Source organism: Vigna radiata, unplaced genomic scaffold (assembly GCF_000741045.1).
Source record: "Vigna radiata var. radiata cultivar VC1973A unplaced genomic scaffold, Vradiata_ver6 scaffold_207, whole genome shotgun sequence".
Classification (NCBI taxonomy): Eukaryota; Viridiplantae; Streptophyta; class Magnoliopsida; order Fabales; family Fabaceae; genus Vigna; species Vigna radiata.
In genome coordinates, this window is record NW_014543619.1 from 160668 (window position 1) to 177969 (window position 17302).

Here is a 17302-nt window from a genome sequence, read left to right on the forward strand (position 1 = left end):
TATAAATATCAAATAAAATTTGAATAAAAATCAAATACTTATAGAAAAGAGAAAATAATTCATCAAATATGTACTCTAAAAATAAGTTATGAATCTAAAAACAAAATTAATATATGTTTTTTAAATTATAATAAATTAGAGATGTTTTAATAATTTAAAACGAGAATAGGTATTGAAATAAATATGAAAATAATATCAAAACAAATGACCCTGAATCCAATTTAAATAATTAGATATCACTCATATTTATACCATATTAATTAATACAATATTTTTTTTTTTGCCAAAATTAGAACAAATTTTAATAATACCAACAATAATATGTTGATTTATCGTCCCTAATTTGTAATGAAGAATAAAGGTTAATAGAAAAAATAAAAAAGAATAGGTGTTTATTTTAATTATCAATAATGTAAGATTAACATAATACACAATAACCTATAAAAACTTGAGTAAGAAAAGTGAAAAAATGGAAAACAAAAACATTTCTATATACAACCTTTTACTCATTTTTTTTTTTATTCTTGTAGTGGAAATATTTCCATATTGATTTTGTATTAAGTAATATTGAATTTCTCTCTATAAGGTATATTTCTAAATTTAGACACCTCACGACGCAATTCATTTCACTTAAATATATCTTTCGGTGACTTTTATGACTTTCTTTTTTAACCATTTTTATTTCTAAATTTTAGAGTTTAGACAAAGGAAACAGGTCAAGGTTGTCTTTAAATAAAAAATAAATTATTATTTTGACTTTAAATATTTATGCTGGGTCACAACATAATTCGTGATTCTTGTGACCAACTTATCTAAATGGACAAGATTCCAAGTTTTACTATATTATAGACATATTAATGCATATAATTTTGTTAATCAATTGAACATAAGTTTAATATATCAATTCATTTGAAAATTCGATGTCTGTTTTTTTTTTTATAATATTTTTAATCGAACCTTTACAGTTAACAAAAACAAAGTATTCGTTTTCTAGCGATTTCAAAGTGTCATATACTAACTTTATTATACTCTATATTATAAAAGTTATAGAAAACCAAAGACTAAAAATAAAATATATGAACAATTTTTATCATAGTTTTTATTTTAATACTTTTCTCTCGCAACTGTATTTTATACTTGTTTGAATTATTCTTCTCCTAGCTAGAATGGGTGGCTTTTAAAAAATAAATCCATTAAGTTGCTTTCCAATTTTAGTCACATTTTTTTAGGGATAATTGCTCACATCATCATTCTAGACCCTTTTCAAGGTATAACAAAATATATAATTAAATAAAAAAAACAAGTTGATTAGATGTATTAATCATCCACTAAACTATGATGTAAAATATTTATAGCCTTAGTCGGTCCAATTAAGCCCCCGTTATTTGATTGGTCATAATTGGAATGGTGCCCAAATTTTAATATTCGTTTCTTGATGGCTTTACTAATCATTCATATTTGAATGCTAACTTGTAATTAAAATATGTGTTATTTCTTTATCTTATGGCAAGCACTTCCTCTCTTCTATTCCACCACTAAGCACTTATTTTAATTTGTCTCACGTTTCTTCTAAATACTAATCCAACAACACATGACATATGTATCCTTAAAAAAGTAGAAAAGAAAATGAAGTTTTGAAATAAAATGTTTTTTGCGAATAGAGAATGCAATGTACGTATTATAGGATAATTACGAGAATCTTTATCTACACACAAAAATAATTCAAACCATATGAAAGACAAAACTAAGTGGCGTGCATGGTTAAGTATAATTTTATACATTATTTCATACTTCTCAATATAATATTAATACTTCTCGATATTATTGAAGAATAAAGTCATTAAATATTATTGTAGACCAGTTATATTTCCTAATAAGCTATAGAGACGATCATAGTGGATATTATTTTTAATTAAATTATATACATAGGGTAGTTGGTAGATTAATGTAATCCTCTTAATTTTTTTTTCCAAATTGATAGATTATGCAACTTTCTTAATTTTTTTCTAATTCTAATTTATTTATTTTTACAAATATAATTATGATTTTTTAGTAATTGTTTTAAAAATGTAATTAAAATTTTGAAGTTATATTTAATGACAAATTTTTGTAAATTACCATAAAAAATCGATAATAATGATAAGTTTAAAACTAATCTACGGTTAAAATACTATATTTTAAATGATGATTTTAAATTAATTGTTATCCAAATTAGATAAATGATGACATAGAAATATTGGTAAAAGTTTGATAATTGTAATTAGAAAGGTTAGTTTTGATTTTTATGATTAATTTAACATTAAAATTGTTGGATTAAGTTTATTACTAGGTGAAATAAGGATCAAACTCTTTTAGATAATGAAATTTTTTTAGACAAAGATTATTAATCATGACATAACTCTTTTTATTTAAAAACGTAACAGTATCGTGATTTGATTATAATTCGACCTCCTTGACTTTTGTTATAAAACAAGTGATTTACAACAAAAGGAAATATTTAAAATGAAATTATCATTATTTAACCACTTTTTTTTGTCAATAAATATAAATAACTATAATGGTTGAAATTTTCATTTAATTTATTTTCTTTCATTTATTTCCATTGATTTTTTTGTCTTACACGATTTTAAAGCCCCCAATAGTCTGATGCATTATCATCACTCATCATTTCCATTTTATTGTCACTCTTGTACATCCATAAGAAGAAGAGGAATAATGGTTGTCACCATTCTTGTATTGTCGTTATGTTATCGACATTGTTTCTTGCAATGAAGTCCTTTTGCAAGAAGAAGAATAATATTTGTGTTGTCTAAGAATTAAAAAAAAAAACAACAATATATTGAATGTTAACATTATTATTATCATTGTAATGTAATCTTGTACGATGATAATACAATAAAAAAATTATTATTTAATTGTCATACTGAATAGAATAAAAATTAGTTTTGGCATGATTGAATTAGTATTAGTCCCCTAAAATATAATAGTATATGTTGTAACGGAGAAAAATATTACTATTAGTATGCACAAATTGAATTGACAACTTGAGTCTTAGTTTGGATTCCACCTATACGAAGAGTATATGACTCAATAATTCAATCTAGAATAATTTTTCTCTCTCGTGTTTAATAAATAAATAACGTACTCTTCTTGATCACAATTTTTAATCAATTTCAATATAATAATAGGTTAAAATAAAATATAACGAAGTGCATGTACTTTTAGTTGTTTAACAATATTAAATATTGAAATAACTGATGACTTTGGAGTTTTCTCATACTATGTGTACTTTTAAGATTTGGAGAGATATGCAAGGCTCGTCTTTTAAAAAATAATATTTGTTCTTTCAAGTCTACATCACTCATCTTTTTTTTTTTTTTTTTATTTCTTACATTTGTTTTAAAAATTAGATAAATAAACTTATGTAATTAAAATGATGTAGATGTATGCGTGTGTATATAATTGCATTCTTTTAAATAAGCAAGTATTACTGAAAAATATCCATGGATAAAAAAATAAAAAATAACCAAATATAATTAAAAAATACTATTTAATTCAACGCATGTCTTATATTTGAATTTCATCTGCACCCTGGTTTTTAAGCCCAATTGAAAAGGCTATAGATCCAATTACATTCACATTTGGGGTTGTAAGTCTTAGTCCAGATTTGATTTGGATGAGTTTGAAGGATGTGACGTAGGCTATGCATTTGTTTCCTGTAAACCCAATATCACTAAATGCACCTCTATACTAAATAAATTGACTAAAATACCCTTGTCAACTGTTTCAAACTGCCACGGTCATGACTAGTTGCTGCAAAGAAGAAGTAAGAGATGAAAGAAAAAGAAAAAGAAAAAAACTCATTCCAAAACGCATTTCTTGTGATGATATTGGTGAAAGTTGCGCGTTGATTAATAATAAGACTAGTTTATATTATATAGATCCGAATTTAATTTTACCAACTAGTTTTATAAAATTAATTAAATTAAGTTAAAAATTTAATTTTTAATAAGTATTTTATAATATAATTTTAAAATGCTAAGAAATTTATTTTGAGAGTTTTATTTCAAGAAGTTTATTCTGAGGTATATTTTAAAATTTTTATTCTTGTAATCTTATTTTAATTTTTTTAGAAAATTTGTTATAAAATCTTCTAAAATCTAAAAGTTAATTTTCGTAGCTATGCGAGAAGAAATTAATAGATATGTAGGTTATATTTGTAGAGGTTTATTTTTAATATTAGTATTATTTGTGGAAATATATATGCATTTTAAAATATTATATGATTATAACTTTTTAAATTTAATTAACTTGATTCATAAACGATACAATAAGTGTTAGTATAAAGTTTAAGAGAAGAAGTTTTGATGATATCTTAAAATTAAGTCTCAAAGTGTTGTTGTTGCTAAAAAAATCTTCGTGAAGATTTGCTTTTATGTTAAAGCTATTGTAATTTAGTACATTGATGTATAAAGTGTGACTTATCTTTCATTCTATGTATTGTTTACCTTAGGTTACGTTTAAATTCGTTTTGAATAAAAAAATCTCATTTTATACTTATGATAATCGATTACCAACTTATGATAATCGATTATCACTAATTGATTATGACTTACCATAATCGATTATCACGAGCAATTGTGAGATTTTTCAAGCAAGTTTTTTGACCATTGTGCATTTTGTGAGAAATAATATGCTTTGTTTCTCAACACCAAGAGGGAGGGGGGAGGGTGAATTGGTTGCTTATAAAAACTCTTTCTTTTGCTATCTTTCCGGAATCTTTAGAGTAATCTTTTAAATCAAAACAACTCAATAAAAATAATGTTGTGAAAGAGTTAAAGGGATAGTAGACAAACTCATATTTTTATATTGTTTCGGCCTCAATGCCTACACTTCCGATCAACCTTAGATTGAAAGCTCTTTCACTATATAGATTTGAGTTTTTACATCAAGGTTTTACAGAGACGACTCTCAAAATGTAAGCACATTTCTAACTCAACAATCAAATATAGAAAGACAAAACCTGTAGAAGAACCAACATTCTTCAATGCAGCAACCCTTTGAGACTCCCCTCAAAGTCATAATAACACCCAGTTCTTCTTATTGTCCTACACGTACAGGGAAGCACAATCCAAGATTGCAAAAACATGAATCTGATCAATGTAGAAAACACCTTAGTCATGCAGCAAAATGATCAACCAATGATGTTCACAGATTTCCCTCAAGAATCCTTCAAGTTCTTCCAATTCTTTGAGTCTTGATTCTTGGAGAGATAGGCACACCTGCAATTCGTTTCTCCTCTAACAGATATCAGATATGAAAGATTAAAATGACCAAAAGTCTTTATTGCAAGGTGGCATGGGTCAATATATAGAATTACACATAACAGACACATTTTAATCGATTACTAAAATAATGTAATCGATTACATATCTGTTGGAAAATAGGTAGGCTTCTTTTTACACCAAGAGTGGGGGTGAATTGGTGATGTTTCAAAATCAAGTTCTTTTCGCAATCTTGAAAACAAAGTATAAAGCTTTTTGAACTTTCTTGAAATGTAAGCAATCAGAAAATGTATGCAGCGAAAAACCGTAGTTGACTACGTAAAATATAGAGTCGACTGGAATGTAAAAGATAAGGGATAGAGAAAATCAAACACAGGTTTTTATACTGGTTCGGCCAACAATGTCTACATCGAGTGTCCTTCCACCCGAAAGCAAATGCACTATAATGGTTGCAGTTTTTACAACAAGGAATTTATAAAAGACCTCCACTTCAAAAATATAAATCTCCTTTCTAAGCCAAAACCAAAATATAGCTGCAGAACAAAACCAGAATTGCAACAAGAATCCCCTATTCTGCAATCTGCAACACCACTTTGAATAATCCTCAAGGTGAATTATCCCCCTGTATCACAACAGGTACAATTCCAGCAGTCTTCACAGGATGCCAAGCCTTCAACACGATCACACAAAAGCACCTTTCTTGTGCAGATAATGATAAGCAAATGTAAGCGCATAAAGTCTCCTCTTTGAATCTCGTTCAAGAAAGATTACCACCGTCTTCTTGGAGAATTCTTAGAGTTAAGAGAAATCTGAAACAAAAATGAAAATTATCAATTCATCAAAAGTCTTCTGATCAAACTTGTGTTCAGCCTATTTATAGATTTTTGTTATACAGTCAGATTCTCAGTTGAATATGTTACTAATTCAGTCCACTGTATTATGACAATTATAACAGTTTAGTCAACTTAGTAGCTTATGGTCAACAAATAACAGAACACATTTAATACAGTTGACCAAGTCATCAATGCTCAACTAACTTTTAAAAATATAGCGGTTTCATAACAAAATTCCAAATCAGATAAAAGATATAGTCGAACGAGTGAAACACATAATTGACTTCAACCATGTAAAACATTTTGAAATTCTTTTCTTCTTAAAAATACATAGAGCACTGATTCTCAAAATCTACACAAAAATTTTAGCATAGTCGAATCCATTTACAATGTAGTCGAATGTACTAGAACTTTGTCACACAGTTAAAAGTTTATAAGAGTGCTTGTGGTTTTCAGCTTTAAAACATGTGCAGTAAAACATATGGAATGATGCATAGCACATAGCACATAAAGCATGTAAACACGTTCCAGATATTTATCAATCAATTAACATAGGAACATGTAATACTGTACATAAACATGTTCAACAAATATAACAGTCAATTTGAATAAGAACATGTAATAACAGCAAACAACATAGGCATGTTATTAAGCAATGTGTTGTCATCATAAAAAACTAGATTGATATAGAAATTGTGTTGTCAACAATCTCCCCCTTTTTTGAGGATGCACAACCATGATTAATAACCAACCATGTTTGCATAATCTAATTCAAAACAACAAAATATCAAGCAAAATAAGTAGAATATGAGATATAATGAAAATGCATTCTCCCCCTTTCATATTCTCCCCTTTTCATAAGGCTTTCATACAATCTCTCCCCCTTTGTGCATTAGCAAAAAGGTATGCTCTAGATATTTATGCTGAAATATCAAACAAAGATGCATCAAACAGAAATATGAAATAATTAATGTGTAGTGATGCTCTCGTTAGCACATTTAAATCTCATGAAAATGATAACTCCCCCTGAAGTGCAGGCATGTGAAATACAAATGTGTAAAATGTTATACTCCCCTTGTCATTATGCATGGATATTAAAATCAAAGATTTGTACAGATTACACAATGCAGTACAATACAGATTTGTATCAAAGATATGATAGCAAACAGTTTAGTCATGTAATGATACAATCAACAATCTCACAATATTATCTCAAATATGATATGTAAAGATCAGTTTATATCAGAGATAATAACAGATATTCAGAATAAGCAATCAATGAAAGAATGACCAAATTCCAAAATTGGAATTTATTATCCTGTTATAGAACAGTCGATTGTTGTATTTCTCCAGTTGAATATATTGCTTTCCAAAGTTTTTGAATTCCATTTGTAATTCCAAAAGCAATGTTCTTCTTGCAAAACTTTCAAAAATCCTTTCCAGATCAAGTATTTTAGTTAAGCAAGAAATATAATCACTAGTAACAGAAGTCAAAAAGTAAAGATGTAAAACAGGTTAAGCATATTCGACTTCATTCAAAACATAGTCGAATTAATGAATCAGGTTATACTACTATCATTTAGAATACCTAATTCATTTCGAATTGTAAAAAAATCTCTCTTTATTCAGAGGTTTTGCGAAAATGTCAGCCTATTGATGCAAGGTATCAACATATTCGATTCTGATTTCACCTTTAAGAATGTGATCTTGAATGAAATGATGCCTTATTTCAATGTGTTTAGTTTTTGAATGCAAAATATGATTCTTTGTTAAGTTTATAGCACTGGTACTATCACATTTTAGAGGTATGTTGTCTAATTTTATACCATAATCCTCTAATTGACTCTTTATCCAAAGAGATTGTGCACAACAACTTCCAACTGCTATGTACTCAGCTTCTGTGGTAGATAATGCCACATAAGCTTGTTTCTTTGAATGCCAAGAGATCAATGATGATTCAAGTAAGTGACATGTGCCACTAGTGCTTTTTCTGTCTAGTTTACAACCTCGAAAGTGAGAATCACTGTAACCAGTTAAAAAGATATTTGTACCACTCGGATACCATAGTCCTAGGCTTTGGTACCTTTGAGGTATTTCAAAATTCTTTTTACAGTAGTTAAGTGTGATTCTTTAGGTGCAAATTGAAATCTAGCATAGAGACATGCACTATGCATTATGTCAGGCCTACTAACAGTAAGATAAAGTAGAGAGCTAATCATACCTCGGTACATTTTCTGATTGACCTTTTTTTCAGCTTCATCAAGATCCAAGTAACAGTTGGTTGCCATAGGAGTTGCAGCATCTTTGCAGTCCATCATTTTGAACCTTTTCAGCAAGTCATTACAATATTTGGATTGATGAATGAATATACCATCTCTGGTTTGCTTGACTTGTAGACCAAGAAAGTTGTTAGTTCTCCCATCATATACATTTCAAATTCTTCCTGCATAATTTTTGAAAACTCTTTGCACAGCATAGGATTAGTTGAACCAAAAATTATATCATCAACATAAATATGAACATACAATTTGTCCTCATTTGAACTCTTAATAAACAGAGTTGAGTCAACCTTTCCACTTGAGAACCCTTTCCTTATGAGAAATTCACTCAGTCGTTCATACCAAGATCTTGGTGCTTGCTTTGATCCATACAAAGCTTTTCTCAGTTTGTAAACATGTTGACCGTTTAATGTCATGTGAATTTTTTAAAACAGAGTTTAGGGACACATTCAGAACATAGTCGAATGTATTAAGAACATAGTCGACTAAGATACACAAAAAAACAGAGTTTCAAATTAAACAATCAATCAACTTAGACAATCAATTCAAACAAGATGTTCAATCAATCACATAATCATAACCAATCAAATCAAGCATAATGCAGTAGATTAATACAATGTTACCAGTTGTAGATACTCAAGATTTTTTATGTATTCCATAAGTGATTAATCCTTGAGATCAACTGCATCTGCAATATATCCTGCAAAACAATTTAAGTTTTGGTTACTGGTACCCATTTAACTTTGGGTCCATGATTAACTTTGGGTCCATGATTGTCAGTCCTTGTTACTTGTTCCTTTGGTATCCAAACATATAATTCTTTAGGAACAACAACATTTCTATAATAACAATTTCTAACAGTATGACAACATAATTAAAATAGAAACATGCATTTCTAGTAGGTTTACTTAAATCAATAAATTTCTTAGCATTGGTTTTGTTAGATTGAGCTTTGTAACCAATTCCTTGCCTGTAAATTGCTCTGCCAGATGATTTTAAAATAGCATTTAAATTGTCTCTACCTTGAGTAAACTTAGCTAGCGTGCTAGTCAAGTAACTTATCTTTTCAATATGAGCAGGACAATTTTCACAAACTTTTTCTACTGTAACAATTTTAATTTCAACCTTCTTAGCAGATAACAAAGCTTCTTTTAATTCTTTTTCTAATTTTTCATTATCAGCAACAAGGTTATTAGTTCTAGTCTCATAATATCTTCTTTTAGAGTTTAGTCGATTAACCTTGTACTGTAGTTGCATTGCTTCAGCATATAGTTCTTTAAACGCATCTTGCAGCAGATTATATTTGACTTCCACTGGTTCATTTGAAATGTCTGCATCACTGTCATAATCGTCCCATGTAACTCTAGTCATGTAGCATATGTTGGATTCCTCCTCTTGATCACCATCTTCATCACTTGAGCTTTCAGAATCTGAGTTCTCCCAAGCAATGTATGCTCCTTTTCTTTTCATGTTTCTGCCTTGAGGAAATCTCTTCTTTCCTTTCTGCTTTGGCTTTAGATCAGGACAATCAGGCTTGATGTGACCTTCCTTTCAACATTCATAGCACTGGACAAAATTTGTACTAAAGCTTTTCTTTTTGCCTTCACCTGCAAGGTTAGTCAGTTGACTATCATTATTTAAAAGTCAACTAAATTTCCTTACCATCAAGGTCATCAGTTCTTTCTCGTCCATGTCTGTTTCTGAGTTGTTCTTGCTTGTAGCCATCAGAGCAATGGACTTCTTTTCTTCAATCTCCTCTTCATCCTTTAATCTACCAAGTTCCAATTCATGTTCGCGTAACTTGCCAAACAAGGTAGCCATGTTCATCGTTGTGAGATCTTTGGATTCAGAGATTGTTGTGACTTTTGGTTGCCAATTTCTGTTCAAACTTTTCAAAATCTTTATATGATCTCTTCTTTGTCAAATACCTTCCCGAGAGCCATGAGATGATTTACAATGTGAGTGAATCGTTTCTGCACATCATAGATGTTTTCACCAGCTTTCATTCTGAACAATTCATACTCCTGTATCAAAGAATTCTTTCTTGCTCTCTTTACTTCATTTGTGTCTTCATGAGTTACCTCAATGACATCCCACATTTCCTTTGCAGTTTTGCATTGAGATATCTTGAAAAAATCACCAATAGTCAGTGTAGAGGCAATAATATTTCTAGCTTTAACATCATACTGAGCCTTTCTATTTTCATCAATAGTCCACTCAGTAAAAGGTTTCAAAACAATTTTATCATCAACAGTTTTTGTAGGTACAAAAGGTCCATTTAATGTGGCATCCAAAATTTCTTTGTCTTGCGATTGAAGAAAGATTTGCATTCTAATTTTTCAAAATGGATAATTTCCACCAGCAAACAGAGGTGGTTTGTTTGTTGAAGCACTTTCACCAAAAGTTTGAAAACAGGAAGCCATCCCCAGGTTTGTATAGTCGAATCAAGGAAAAACAAAGTCAACTAGTTTTTCAAATATCTTATGAAAACCAGCTCTGGTGCCAATTGTTGGAAAAACATGTAGGCTTCTTTTTACACCAAGAGGGGGGGGGGGGGAGGTGAATTAGTGATGTTTCAAAATCAAGTTCTTTTCGCAATCTTGAAAACAAAGTATAAAGCTTTTTGGACTTTCTTGAAATGTAAGCAATCAAAAAATGTATGCAGCGGAAAAAACGTAGTTGTCTATGTAAAAAATAGAGTCGACTGGAATGTAAAAGATAAGGGATAGAGAAAATCAAACACATGTTTTTACACTGGTTCGGCCAACAATGCCTACATCCAGTGTCCTTCCACCCGGAAGCAAATGCACTATAGTGTAATCAGTTAAAACTTGTTGCTTGCCATAATATAAGCATAGGCTATCTGATGAACTTAATTGATTACATAACTATTGTAATCGGTTACTTCACCAAGATAATGTATTGTGCAAGTGATCTTACAGTATTGAATTATGATAATGCATACAATAGATGTAGATACATGTATAGTCACAACAAGTATGCAAATCAACCAATTCAATCAATATATGTTGCAATCTTGAAAACATATGTATTTGCATTATCAAACAGCAAGACATATCAAACATATGTATCATCAATATCATCAATGTATTATCATCACCCATGTGTTTAATATGTTATCATCATCAATGTGTTGTCATCATCAAAAACAAAATCATACCATACAAGGAATTGGGTTCATATTGCTCCCCCTATCAACACATTCATTGATGCATAATCGATTACCATAAGTGGATAACGATTTATTACACACTAAATAGCTGAATACGAATTTTTGGAGGTACCCTTGTGTTGTATCTTTGAGAAATTGACATTTGGCATAAAGCAAGAACTTTCATTGGAGTGTGATTGAGTATTGTTGTTGTTGTTGCTGAGTTGAAAGTTTGTCATCCTTTGTGAAGATTCAAAGGAGGTTCTCATCCTTTGTGAAACATTCGAAGGAGGTGGTATGGTGCTCCAAGAGAGGTGTGGGTTGAATGGAGCGGAATTATGAATCAGACCATGAGCGGTGACGATGTTTGAGCACGGAATGGCAGCGGAAGACTTGGATGCAGCAAATGATAACGCTTGTGGTTTGGCAGCAGCGAAAGAATGAATTCAGTGGATGCAATGGTGTAGGAAGAGCTTTAAGTGACGATGGAAACTAGCTCAAACGACCTTCATTGGAAAGAAGCTAGGTGGAGAAGAGAAAGCTCAATCAGAGGTAACTTTTGGGCAGAGTAAGGGGGATGACTTCAAGGAAGTAAAGGCTTACTCATATTCATTCAAAAGTATCTCATACAATTTGATGGGTGCTAATTTATAGCACTTTCAATGTATCCATTCAGTGCTTCTAGGCTAAGCTGATATAACGGATCACAAGCCACGTGTCTTGGTGTGCATCTCATGCTAAAATACATTTAAGCACCTAATTCACGTGTTGCAAAGTGAAGATGGCCTTGCGGATGGTTGAGTGCTCCTAAGGCTTACGCTGGGTGCACCTTCATGGGTTTCACCTTCATGGGCTGCATTAATGCATCCCTTGGCTAGTTCCCTCCATGGGTTTGGACACTTGGCTGCTTCATGGGCTTGGATTTATTGATTTGGATCCATTAATAATTGAAATATAGCTTCCTTTAAATCCTCTTGAAAGCTTCCTTGTCATTCTTCTAGTAATTGGACTTTAATAATTTGATGGCCTTGTACCCCGTCTATCATCTCCTCCCCCTTGAGAAGGACTTGTCCTCATATTTGGTGGGTCGTATTTATTACGAGGACTTATTTTTGTTGACTTCACAAGAATTCCTCCTGGGTCAAATATCCATCTGCAAAAAGCATTACGTATATCTAATTAGATTTATTTGATCCATGAAAATATTATGTGTAAAAAAAGAAGGTTTCCTAGTTTTACAATTTTCAAATTTGATACGACAACGAAACCTTGTTTTTTTTGAAATTTTGTTTTTGCCTTGAGTTAGTGGTATCCATAAAGGTAACCATAACTAAAGTTGTAATTTGCCATGTGTTGAAAGTTGTAAATCTTGAAAATATGAAATGGCAATTTCTTTGAAAGAGAAATTAAAATTTGAAAACTCAAAGATAGATGTAGAAAAGTTAAAGGATGGAAAGCCTCCCCTTAAGAGTCTGGGTTCTATTAGGATCGATGGAGGAGGTGGTGCTTTTATTTGATCTTTCTTTCCCAGTTCTTGTTCTTTTCTTTGATATTTTCCTATTCTCCCTTCTTTCCTTCTTTTCTCTTCTCTTTCCTCTTGCTCTGTACTTTCTTGCTCTCTTTTCTCTTGCTGTCTTTTCTCTTCTTCTCTTTCTTCTGGCTCTTTTCTTTCTTGTTCTCTTTTCTCTTCTTCTTCTCTTTCCTCTTGCTCTCTTTTTCTTCTCTCTACTTCTATTTTTCTTTTCTCTTCTTCTTTTCTTTTCTTTCCTTTTCTCTTCTCTCTTTCTTCTTCTTCTTTTCTTTTTATGTCTCTTCTCTCTTCTTCTTTCCGCTCTTGCTCTCTTTTGGAAGATGATTTTTGTTCTACCTTTATACATAGTTGAACAAGGTTATTCAAATCTTTATAAGGTAGTAATTCAACTCTATGCCTTATATCAGAATTTAGCCCATTCAAAAATCTGGCTAAGGTAATATCTTCTCATCAATTAGTCAAAATACTGTGAAGAATAATAAGAAAGTTTCAAGAGAATTTAGAAGGGCCAAAGAAGTTATTTGTCACGTGGAAGCTAATGGATCCAAAAATGAGGCTTACCATTTCAACCCATGGAGAAGAATCGATCAAATGGAAGCATTACCAAGCTACACCGGGTAGCGCTTAGTGGCAACATGTGGACATTGAGCGTGGGTGGACTTGGAGCTGATTCCAACAGTGCACACAAGCCAACAACTAGCCTTCCATAAGAATCTTCAATGTGACCCATGTACTGCCTACGTGGCCTTTGATCTATAGTTGACGACTAATCATCAGTTTCTTATCAATTGGCACTGCACTGTGATGGAATTCAAGATGCACTGAGCTCTTTAGTCATTGCTCTTGTGGTGTTCATCTATTGAAAGACCAATACAAATACACAACTTTATCCAAACACAGTTTCAACTCAGAAATTTGACAAAATTAAACCAAAACACATTATTGGACATGACAACATCAAATTTCCAAATTAAAAGACTCAAAACAAAAATTGATCTGATTAAAATAATGAAACTAAATCAAATAAAAGCTGGAACAAATAAATGACTCGATTGAAAAGCTACTAAAACTCAGAAATCAATGTAAAAGTGCACCGACACAAAAAAAAAACACGAATAGAAAATGTGGACAGTGTGGAACGAAAGAAATTGGACTTAGCTGGAGCGTGATGCAGAACCTGGCTCTAATACCACTTGATACAGTTGCTCCAACCATGGATGTGGATTTATGCAGCGAAAGATGTTGCTTGGGGTTTGCCAGCCATGGTGCAAAGGTGATTCAGTGATGTTGATGATGGAGGAAGAGCTTAAGGTGAGTGGATAAACTAGCTCAGACGACCTTCACTAGAAGGAAGCTAAGTGGAGGAGGGAAAACTCAATATAGAAGCGACTTTTGGTTAGAGTTTCGGTGCTAGAAATTCCTCAGCAGATTAAACTCTTATTTATCATCAAAAGTGATTTTACAATGTGTATACCTCGGTTGAGAGGTGTGTTGGAAGTCTTACTTCGACTATAAATAAGATCAATTTATAATATAATAAGTGAGTGCAAACCTAACGTTACAAGCTGTCAAACCGGGTGACCCGGCTCGACCCGGCCCAGTCCACCACGGGTTGGTAACTTAGTGAGCTAACCCAACCCGACTTATTTAGTGAACCAAAAAAATTTGAACCCGGCTCGACCCACCACGGGTTGGTGGGTAAACGGTTTGGCTCACTGGTCCACTTAATTACAATTTTTTTAAATAAAAAATAAATTACAAACTTTGTATAATTCAAATCTAAACCAATTTCCCTCCCAAATTTTACTCCCAACATGGATGTTTAATTAATTTTGAAAATATGGAACTTAAATTTTTAAAAAATAAAATTAGGTAAGCGGGTTAGTGGGTCAACCCGGTTCACCACGTGTAAGACCCTAGAAAATTCTATATTTTATTATGTTATTGTAATGTGATGTGTTGACTTATTGGTAGATATGTATGCCTAAGGGCAAAAATGTCTTTTCATTTTTGTAATTGAGGTGCAAATATTATAAATAGGGGTATAGGAAGTAAAGGAATACATTAAATAAAAAAAAAGATAAAAATAAAAGATATAGTAGTTGTGTTTTTAAAATAGTGGTTGAAAGATTTTAGGAATAGTGGGTAAAAGATTTTAGGAAGAGCAGTTACTTTAAATTTTATTTATAAAGAACGGAAAACATAAAAAGAGTTACATTACTTTTGTGAGAAAAGGAAAAAAGAAAGTATTAGACAGAGAGACTGAAAGGAAGGAGAGTGTGTAGAAGAAGGGGTGAAAGCTTAATTTTTTTGATCGACTAAGGTATGGGAAGCTTACTTTTTCTTTATTGTATAATCAATGTGGAAATTTTCTTGAGTATCTTTTATGATCATAAAAAGTTATCTTTGAATTTAAATGGTAATTAATTTGATTGAATACTAATTGAATATTTTGATGTGATCGAAGGATGTTTGAATTTTGATTGATGATTTTAATTATAAATAAATTACATTGTTTATTGTGTATCATTTTGAATTCAAGCAATTGAATTCTACTTAAGTGAATTCTATAAGAATTCACGAAATTAAATTCTATTTCAGAAGAGATTAAAGGTTCATTAAATTGCAATTAAGATAAAAATTAGGGTTTGGGATCCTTTTAATTAAGGGTTAATTGGAATTAGGGCTAGTTTTAGAAAACCAAATTGACCAAATCAATTGTTTCCTGCCCAGAGTTTTCTTTCTTTCCTCTTCCTGATTCTAATTGGGCTTGAATCAGTAGAGTCCAATTAAGGCTCCAGCCTTATTCTCTTCGAGGGGTCATGCTCTCATTTGCACAATTAGTCTTCCTTTTCTCTTGGACGCGTTAGACAGAAGCTCGAAGCTTCTTGTCTTTCTCTTCTCCCTTTCTCGCGAGCAGCAGTGAGAGTGCAGTGATGGAGGTGAGAGACACGACGAGGCTGCAGCAGAGGCGCGGTGACGGTGCAAGGACATGGTCGTCTTGGTTTTCTCGATTATCTTTATGCTAGCTCGCGGCAAGGATCACTGTTGACGGTGGCTGGCAAAGGCAGCAACGTTCGCTGCGAGGGGCACTGATGAAGGCAGTGGAGTGAATCGCGACCTCAACCCTGCAGTTTTCGATATTGTTTATCTGATATTACAATTTGAGATGACGAGATAGATTTCCTGATTATTGCGAAAGTGGGTATTCTTTGTAATCTTGGTCTGAGTTTCCCTAATTGGGATTAGGGTTCCGATTGAGGAAGCTAGGGTTTTGATTTGGGAAAAATTCTTTGGGGTTCTGATGTTTGCGATTGCGGGTTCCGTGGTGGTTGTTGGAGAGGAGCGAGTGGCATCGTGGTGGTTGTTGGAGAGGAGCGAGTGGCATCGTGGTGGTTGCAGGTAGGGTTTGCGGTGGCAAGATGTGATGGGCTGTTGGGCTTGTAGACTGGCTTTGGGTTACGATTTGGACTGGCAGTTTTGGTTTGAGCTGACAAATTTGGGTTCAGTTAACTGTTTGGGCCGCAGGCCCAGTGTTGAACAGAAACTTAAACATTGAACAACAATAATTAGAATATAATTGGATTAGCTATGCTTATAGGGCCGGTGTTTGGACGTATGCAGAATTACTAGTTATTAACTTTAATTACTAAAATTAAAGTGTAAAGGAAGAGATTAATAATATTAATTGTTATAATTATAAAAGGAAAATTATTATTATTTAATTAGTAATTAATTGTAATCAAATTAATTTATTGGAAAGAGAAATTTACTTGATATGAAAAGGAAAGAAATTGACATTTTTAGATTAATTATTAATTAAATTAACTAAAATTAATTAATTTGAAATTAGTAATTTATTTATTTCCAAAAGGAGAAGTAGAGAGATTTTAATGATTAATTAAAGTAATAATGGGTTATTATTTTGGATTCAGTTGTGATTCTTAAAATATTATAGAAATTTATATCGTCGTTATATAAGACTTTATATTGATGTGTAAGTGATGAAAATGGAGGTGTGAATAATATTTAGTTTGACTATATTTGGTTAACTTTATTAGTGTTATACACTTGAAGAGAGAGATGTGTCTATCTTGTACCAAGTAAATCCTGAATTTTGAACTAACTACCGTATGTTTATGAACCTGTATGGGGAAGCTACAGGTGGTATGTTTATGAACCTGTATGGGGAAGCTACAGGT